Source organism: Mesoplodon mirus (assembly GCF_964341445.2).
Source record: "Mesoplodon mirus genome assembly, chromosome: 15".
Taxonomy (NCBI): domain Eukaryota; kingdom Metazoa; phylum Chordata; class Mammalia; order Artiodactyla; family Ziphiidae; genus Mesoplodon; species Mesoplodon mirus.
Genome location: NC_138991.1, coordinates 54526953 through 54537045, shown reverse-complemented (window position 1 = coordinate 54537045; position 10093 = coordinate 54526953).

Sequence of the window (10093 nt, the reverse complement as noted above, 5' to 3'; positions counted from 1 at the left end):
AGAACCCTGGTTTCAGAGGTGTTCTGACCTGGAGCTCTCATGTGTGGGTCTAAAGCCAATGCCTTAAGGGAAGTGCTAGAAAGGTACACAAAGATCATTCAGAACTTCCCCTTCTGTTTTGTTTGCTCATTTGTTTTTTATATTCTACATAATAGTGAAATCCTATGGTATTTGTCTTTCTCTGTCTGACTTATTTCACTTAGCATAATACTGTCAAGGTCCATCTATGCTGTTGCAAATGGCAAGACTTCTTTCTTTTTTTGGCTGAGTAATATTCCATTGTGTATCTGTGTACATATACGTATCTCACATCTTTACCCATTCATCTGTTGATGGACACTTACGTTGCTTCCATATCTTGGCTATTTTGAACAGTAGGGAATATAGTCAATAATATTGTAACAACTTTGTATGGTGACAGATGGTAACAGGACTTAATATAGTGATTATTTCATAATGTATAAAAAATCATATCACTGAAACTAATACAATATTGTATGTTAATTACAACTTAATAATAATAGAAATAACTCCCTTTCTGAAGAATGCAGTTAAAACTCAGCTGCCTTCAGAGGCCAGGCAGTAACACAAGTGAAGGAAGCCTCACAGACCTGGAGGGTGCTTGCCTGTGGGCAAGGGGCAGCCATTACCAGCCACCTATAGTGCCCATGCAGGACCACATTGCCAGATCTTCCAAGTTTCCAAGAAAGACCAGAACTCTAACTTTTATGTTAGATCTCCTAGTTTTGTTGCCAATATATATATGTATATATATTTTTTGCGGTACGCGGGCCTCTCACTGTTGTGGCTTCTCCTGTTGCGGAGCACAGGCTCCGGATGCGCAGGCTCAGCGGCCATGGCTCACGGGCCCAGCCGCTCCGCGGCATGTGGGATCCTCCCAGACCGGGGCATGAACTCATGTCCCCTGCATCAGCAGGCGGACTCTCAACCACTGCACCACCAGGGAAGCCCTGTTGCCAATACTTGTTTGTTTTGTTTTAGTTTTGGTAACTAATTCAGAAAAAAAATTTTAAATGCTCTGCAGTGATATTATACTATAGATTTGTTAGATGTTTACCACTGGGGAAAGCTGGGGGAAGAGTACACGGGACTCTGTACTGTTTTTGCAACTTCCAGTGAATCTATAATGATTTCAAAATAAAAGGTTAAAATGAAAGAAAAAATGGCTCAAAACAACACACTGCAAATAAAATAAGACTAGGTTGGGTTACTGAATTTACCCTACTCTCCTCCGGTTTTGAGAGGCTGCTTTGCTTCTCCAGAGTTATAACTGAAGAAAACAGTACTAGGCTGCCCGTAAGAGGACTTTTGACCACACTTCTTTTCTTTTGAGACAGCAAGCCATTTCTCTGGAGGAAGTTCACTAGAGAAAAGTAGAAAACAGTTACTGGGATTCCAACTACTCCAAATATATGAACTTCATCTCTATTGAAGAGGTTTTTATCAAGGCTGATTGTCAAATATGACTTTGAGACTAGGGGAATGGAGGAATTCTCACTAACGGGGCGGGGGGGGGCGGTAGAGGTGAGAGGGAGGTCCAAGAGGAAGGGGATAGATGTATACATATAGCTGATTCATTTTTATGTACAGCAGAAATTAACATAACATTGTAAAGCAACTATACCCCAATTAAAAAAAAAAGAAAAATGTTTGCTAGGACAGGGCTTTTGGAGGAGGTGTTACACAGACAAAATGAATTCATTTTAGAGTCAGTGCACCTGAGTTTGAATTCCAGTCTGGCTCCTTACTGGCTGAAAGATCTTGAGCAAGACTCATCTGTCTCATTCTCCATTATCTATAAAATGGGGATGTTATAATTTCTACTTCCCAGGGCTGAGATAAAATCAGATGAATAATGCATTGTGAAAGCATTTGATAATCTTTAAAGTAACAAACAAACATAAATGGTGTTGGTTGTTTTGTTGGTATATGGTGGGATATAGTTCTTATGATCAATTTATGCCCTGGTAATCAGCTCCCCAAGTTCCCAAGCCCCTTTATTTTTATTTAGTTCTCAGGCACTCATTGTTCACACAACAAAATAAAACTTCCACCCATTGCCTTGTTCCGTGACTTATATAACACACCTGGGAAAGTTTAACATTAATAAAATGCCACGCATCATAAACCACACACTAATGCCCCTTTATTATTCTTCTCAGGCCTGTCTTTATTCATGTTTCTCCCCCCTTGACATTATTTTCTGTCGCTTATGGAATAATCTGAACCTGAACATCAATCTTGTTTAAGGGCAGTTTCCTTCTCATACAAAGCAGGAGTCCAGCGTCTTATCTGAAGTATTTCTTGGCCTGGAGAAGCAATAATCATTCATATCATAGCTGTCTCCCAAGATCTAAGTTTTATACAACTCATCTTAGAAGGAAGATGACCTCCTCTCTGCTCCATGAAGACCAGTTTACTTTTTATTTCTGTCCAATATGATGTAGGAAATGGAAGCTCTCATAGGTGTTTTTTTTGTGTGTGGAATTTTTTTTTTACATCTTTATTGGAGTATAATTGCTTTACAATGGTGTGTTAGTTTCTGCTTTAGAACAAAGTGAATCAGTCATACATATACATATGTTCCCATATCCCTTCCCTCTTACGTCTCCCTCCCTCCCACCCTCCCTATCCCACCCCTCTAGGTGGTCACAAAGCACCGAGCTGATCTCCCTGTGCTATGCGGCTGCTTCCCACTAGCTATCTATTTTACGTTTGGTAGTGTATATATGTCCATGCCACTCTCTCACTTTGTCACAGCTTACCCTTCCCCCTCCGCATATCCTCAAGTCCATGCTCTAGCAGGTCTGTGTCTTTATTCCCTTCTTACCCCTAGGTTCTTCATGACATTTTTTTTTTTTAGATTCAATATATATGTGTTAGCATACGGTATTTGTCTTTCTCTTTCTGACTTACTTCACTCTGTATGACAGACTCTAGGTCCATCCACCTCAGAACACTCTATGACATAAATCACAGCAAGATCCTTTATGACCCACCTCCTAGAGAAATGGAAATAAAAACAAAAAGAAACAAATGGGACCTAATGAAACTTAAAAGCTTTTGCACAGCAAAGGAAACCATAAACAAGACCAAAAGACAATCCTCAGAATAGGAGAAAATATTTGCAAATGAAGCAACTGACAAAGGATTAATCTCCAAAATTTATAAGCAGCTCATGCAGCTCAATAAACAACCCAATCCAAAAATGGGCAGAAGACCTAAATAGACATTTCTCCAAAGAAGATATACAGATTGTCAACAAACACATGAAAGGATGCTCAACATCATTAATCATTAGAGAAATGCAAATCAAAACTACAATGAGATATCATCTCACACCGGTCAGAATGGCCATCATCAAAAAAATCTAGAAACAATAAATGCTGGAGAGGGTGTGGAGAAAAGGGAACCCTCTTGCACTGTTTTTGGGAATGTAAATTGATACAGCCACTATGAAGAACAGTATGGAGGTTCCTTAAAAAACTACAAATAGAACTACCATATGACCCAGCAATCCCACTACTGGGCATATACCCTGAGAAAACCATAATTCAAAAAGAGTCATGTACCAAAATGTTCCTTGCAGCTCTATTTACAATAGCCAGGACATGGAAGCAACCTAAGTGTCCATCAACAGATGAATGGATAAAGAAGATGTGGCACATATACACAATGCAATACTACTCAGCCATAAAAAGAAACGAAATTGAGTGAAAACATTTTCTTTATTTCTCCAGCATGTCCTATGGCCCATGTTCCTATGTTCTCTGACTTTATCTCCTGTCCTTGCTTCTCACTTTCTCTAGAAACACCAAAATGCTTATAGGCAGACACACAGAGGAGTATTTCTTTATCTCTATGCTTTTGCTGGAGCTGTCCCAACTTTCTTCACCTGGTTGACATCTGGAGATGCCTCAAATTCAGGGACAGCCATATCCTCTCCAGGAAGCCTTCCATAGAGTCCTAGAGTTGGATTCATCCCCCTCACACAAATTTCTGTTCTTTTTCACCTCTTTCTATCTATCTATCTATCTATCTATCTATTTATTTATTTATCTATCTATCTATTTTTACTTTTGAAAATTGCTTTCAGGAAGATTATATCATTTTTTAATTTGTCTCTCTTTCCATCTTAATTATTGCTATTGTGTCTGTCTCCCCTACCAATTATGAATTCTTAAAGGAGCTTGGACTCTTCCAGATTCATTTTTGTATCTCTAGAACCTAGCATGATCTTGGCACATAGGAGGTTCTCAGGAGATGTTTGTTGAAAGAGAGATAACTTGAAATGAATTTAGATTCTAAGCTCTGTGGAGATAAAGACTGATGTCCTTTTCTGTTCATTACTGAAAGCCAATCCATGGAACAGTTCCTAGAACATGGTAGTCAGTCAGTAAATATTTGTAGAAGGAGCAAAGGAAGGAACAAATGAATGAACATATATTGGCATAAGTATTAGTGATGGTGGAAAGGAAGTGTATTCTTAGGTCAATCTGAAATCATTTTATTCACTACTCTTTTCCTATGATTGAACCCTTCAGTCTTCATTATCATTCAGGGGATAATATAAAATAATGGTAGGCTCAACTTACGGATTCTACTTGAAGTTGGGTGACTTGGATTCAAATCCTGACTCCACCACCTACCAGAAAAGGTGTGACTTTGGGCAAGTTGCTGAAACTCTTGGCCTCCATTTCCTCATCTGTAAAATGAAGGATAATAATATTATCTCCTGGACCAGTAAGGGTTTAGTGTGTGCAAAAGAGACACTTAGAATGTTGTCTAGCACATAGCAAGCACTCATTGTAAGTACTATTATTATTTATATAAACTAGAGGGCAGGTTTATTCATATATTTAAAACATTTGCTGAGCACCTATACTATGTGCTTGACACTGAGTTAAACCCTAGGAAGGCAAACGTAAGGTAAGGCAAATTGGTCTTTGCCTGAAAGTCACTCATAACCTATAAAAACCAAAAATCTAATTTGGTGTTATGAGTTCAGTGAGGCAAATAAAACCACAGTGAAATATTACCTTCTGCCTGAAAGAATAGCCATCGTCGAAAAGACAAGTGATAAATGCTGGCATGAATGTGGAGAAAAGGGAACCCTCGTGCACTGTTGGTGGGACTGTAAATTGGCACAGCCACTATGGAAAATGTTATGGAGGCTCCTCAAATAATTAAAAATAAAACCACCATATGATCCAGCAATTTCACTTCTGGGAGTGGATCCAAAGGAAATGAAAACACTAACTCAAAAAGATATCTGCACCCCCATTTCACAGCAGGATTTATGTACAGTTACCAAGACATGGAAGCAACCTAAATGTCCATTGACAGATGAATGGATAAAGAAGTTGTAGTATATGTATACAATGGAATAGTATTCAGCCCTAAAAAATGAGGAAATCCTACAATTTGCAACAACAGAGATGGAACTTAAAGGCATTATTCTAAGTGAAATAAGTCAGACAGAAAAAGACCAATACTGTATGATTCACTTATATGTGGAATCTAAAACAAAAAACAAAATCAAAAGGTACAAACTTCCAGTTATAAGATAAATAAGTACTACGGATGTAATGTACAGCCCAGTGACTACAGCTAACACTGCTGTGTGACATATAAGTTGTTGAGAGAGAGTAAACTCTAGGAGTTCTCATTGCAAGAAAAAATTTTTTCTTTTTACTTTCTTATTATTGTATCTATATGAGAAGATAGACGTTAGCTGAACCTATTGTGGTGATTACAATCTACATAAATCAAACCATCATGCGCTATACCTTGAACTTACACAGTGATGTATGTCAATTATTTCTTAATAAAACTGGGGGAAAACACATGGCTAATTTTTTATTTTAACATCTTTATTGGAGTATAATTGCTTTACAATGGTGTGTTAGTTTCTGCTTTATAACAAAGTGAATCAGCTATAGATATACATATATCCCCATATCTTCTCCCTCTTGCATCTCCCTCCCACCCTCCCTATCCCACCCCTCTACGTGGTCACAAAGCACCGAGCTGATCTCCCTGTGCTATGTGGCTGCTTCCCACTAGCTATCTATTTTACATTTGGTAGTGTATATATGTCCATGCCACTCTCTCACTTCGCCCCAGCTTACCCTTCCCCCTCCCCGTGTCCTCAAGTCCATTCTCTACATCTGTGTCTTTATTCCTGTCCTGACCCTAGGTTCTTCAGAACCAAATTTTTTTTTTTTAGATTCCATATATATGTGCTAGCATACAGTATTTGTTTTTCTCTTTCTGACTTACTTCACTCTGTATGACAGACTCCAAGGTCCATCCACCTCCCTACAAATAACTCAATTTCATTTCTTTTTATGGCTGAGTAATATTCCATTGTATATATGTGCCACATCTTCTTTATTCATTCATCTGTCGATGGACACTTAAGTTGCTTCCATGTCTGGCTATTGTAAATAGAGCTGCAATGAACATTTTGGTACATGACTCTTTTTGAATTATGGTTTCTCAGAGTATATGCCCAGTAGTGGGATTGCTGGGTCATATGGTAGTTCTACTTTTAGTTTTTTAAGGAACCTCCATACTGTTATCCATAGTGGTTGTATCAATTTACATTCCCAAAAACAGTGCAAGAGGGTTCCCTTTTCTCCACACCCTCTCCAGCATTTATTGTTTGTAGATTTTTTGATGATGGCCATTCTGACCAGTGTGAGGTGATACCTTATTGTAGTTTTGATTTGCATTTCTCTAATGATTAGTGATGTTGACCATTCTTTCATGTGTTTGTTTGCAGTCTGTATATCTTCTTTGGAGAATGTCTATTTAGTTCTTCTGCCCATTTTTGGATTGGGTTGTTTGTTTTTTTGACATTGAGCTGCATGAGCTGCTTGTAAAATTTGAGATTAATCCTTTGTCAGTTGCTTTGTTAGCAAATATTTTCTCCCATTCTGAGGGTTGTCTTTTGGTCTTGTTTATGGTTTCCTTTGCTGTGCAAAAGCTTTTAAGTTTCATTAGGTCCCATGTGTTTATTTTTGTCTTTATTTCCATTTCTCTAGGAGGTGGGTCAAAAAGGATCTTGCTGTGATTTATGTCATAGAGTGTTCTGCCTATGTTTTCCTCTAAGAGTTTTATAGTGTCTGGCCTTACATTTAGGACATGGCTAATTAAACAAGAGAATTCCACAAAGACAGAAGAGCCTGGACAATAGGGAGGGAGGGAGCTGTCAGGAGGAGCTTATAATGGTGTTGGCATCTGGTCCTGGGTAGAGTACAGAAAGCAGTGTTAGCTGTTTCTCCTTTTACTGTTTATCATTGCTTGGGTATAATAAATATTGCATTAACCATGAAAAAAAAAGGAGGAGGAGGAAGAGAATAAGAAAGCCTGGCACTTGTGTACCTTTGTCTTGAGTGTATTTGGTCAAGGCTGAAGACATCTTCATATCCCTTTCTGATTTTTATTCCTCAAAATCCATTAAGAGAGTATGTGAATTGGGGAGATGGCAGAGGGGTGTTTTGAGTTCATTGAATCAGAAGCTGCAGGAGCAACAGGGGTGTTCCTAATTTTAGAAGTGGTGGTTTGCGTTCCAAATGTATTGGGGACTTGCATCCTACACGTTCACAGTGTCCTGAGGAGGTGGCAGGGACTCTGGGAGGAATGACAGGGATGTTCAGAAGGGTTGGTCCTTTGTTGCGCAGTCCCTGGCCTCATGACATGGCTGCATGGAAACTGGACTCATTTTGGTGGGGGAGTGGGTGGCCATGCATTATAAACTGCAAATCACAGAATATACACAAAGGAACCAAGGATGTCAGGGTTCGGGGGTTTCAGAGACTATAAATTCACCAGCTGCACATTGTTTACCACACACAACATTCCTTTTTTTCTTTTTTCCCCAGGTAGTAAATAATTGTCACAGAAATGTCATAACTACTGTTATGGATGAACATGACAGCACCTAATAATGGATCCTAGAAAATGCACACACACACACACACACACTCACAACAAAAATCATCATGTGCCCATCACTATAATGCATGATGGACTTGAGAATAGAGATAGGAAAGTAATTGAGTGATAGTGGCCATTGTGTTAGCCAAAGTCACAGAGAGAAGAACCTGGAGAAGGTAGCCATGTTCATAAGCACAGGCTCAAGGGTATCCAACCTTAGACGAGGAAGCAGTACTTCCAAGGTGGGTTTGGAAGGAGACCACCTGTTCATAGGAGCCTCTGGCTCCCAGACACAGCCATCATTGCACTTACTCTTTGGGGCTTTTTGAAAGTCTGTGAGAAGGGAGTTTTCCTGTCCACGGTGAAAAATTTTCGTTGGAGTGGTTTTCCGGGAAGCAAGTTTGGAAGTGTCCTATTGAGAGATTTGCACATATACTTGGGCCTTTGATTCCAGTGCAAAAGGCCAGATTTCCTGGAGATGGGAGGGTAATTTTAAACAGCCTTCAAAGGCCATTTATGGAGTCTGACCTAAATATTAGGTATGCCCTGATCATTATGCCTCTCGGCGGCACGCTCCACTGTAATTATCAGCTCTCACGTGGCTCCTATCCTCACAAAGGCCCCCTTTGAAGATGCTCAAGTCACAGACTGGGTCTGTCAATGTCTTCCTTCACGCCCGTGATGAAATGAGAGGTGGGCAGAATGTACTCTTCAGAAGGAGGTTATATAACAGAGGCCATCTGTGACCCTGCTCCAAGACAGCCCACAAATGTCCCTTGTCTGTCTTCCCTACTCATGAGTCCTTGATGGCTCCAGATGTTGAGCCAGAGTCATTTACGAGGTTACCTATTCAGAATGTCTCAGCATTAAAGAATAGGAGAGGAAAAATAAACCAGCATCCATTCTTCAGTGTGGAGCTTTTGGTAGGAGAGTTTTTCTGAGCTTTCCCAAGCAGTCCTTCAAGTTTAACAAAAACACCATGGTGCTTAAGGCTGATGAGCTTGAACTTCAATGGTACCCTTTGTGGACCCAGATGATAGGAATGTAAGTAGGTCTGTTCTGGAAAGCTGGTTGACTCATATGTATCAAGGGTTTGAAGAATACGTAATATTTTGGGGAGTTCCCTGGGTCCAGTGGTTAGGACTCCACACTTTCACTGCCAAGGGTCCGGGTTTGATCCCTGGTTGGATAACTCATATGCACAAGCCGTGCAGTGCACCGCCCCCCGCCCCCCCAACCCCCGCAAGAAAAAAAAAGTGTTATTTTAATCACTTCCACTCCCATTCTAATCAAACAGTCTGAAATCCAGACAAGTTTATGGAAAAAGGTGTTCATTACTATGAAACATTGGAAACAAACTCAAACAGCCAATATGTAGAATTGGTAAGCGCTTTTTGCTGCATTCCTTAATGGAATATTTAAAGTCATGTAAAATGAAGTTTACAAAGAATTTGTAATTCACCTGGGAAGATGCTTCTGTCCTAATGATTAATTTAAAAAACAGAATATAAAATTGAATATATAGTATGGTTCCAAGTTAAAAATTTAAAAATGTAAAGACAGAAAGGAATAAATCAAAATGTTCAAGGTGGTTACTTCTGAGCTATAGGATGATGGGTGATTTCACTTATTCCTTTCAATCTTTTTGTCATTATGTGAGTTTTCTACAAGCATGTATTTCTTTTATGCATTAAAAAGATGTTACTTTAAAAATTGGATCTTTGGGGATAAAAGGTGGAAGAGTGAGTCCCTGGGGTGGTGGGGAGGGAGTTGTTGATTGAAAAGGGACATGAGGGAACTTTCTAGAGTGATGGAAACATTCTACATCTTGATCTGGCTGGTGCTTATATGGGTGTATACCGAGGAACAAATTCGTTGGGTTGTACCATCAATATGTGTGTACTCATTGTATGTAACTTTCACCTCAATTTAAAAACACTGCATCTTGACCCTTGCATCCCTTTAATTATGTGTAGCTGGAGACTTCCCTCTCCGAGAACAGCCTTCAATGACTGATGGGAGCTAATGTGTAACTACCCCAGCCCTATCACTCACTCCTCAGGTGGGACAACTCTGAATCTGTGTCTACACTGGCTCCTAGAGTCCCAAGGAGTATCATACTCCAGAT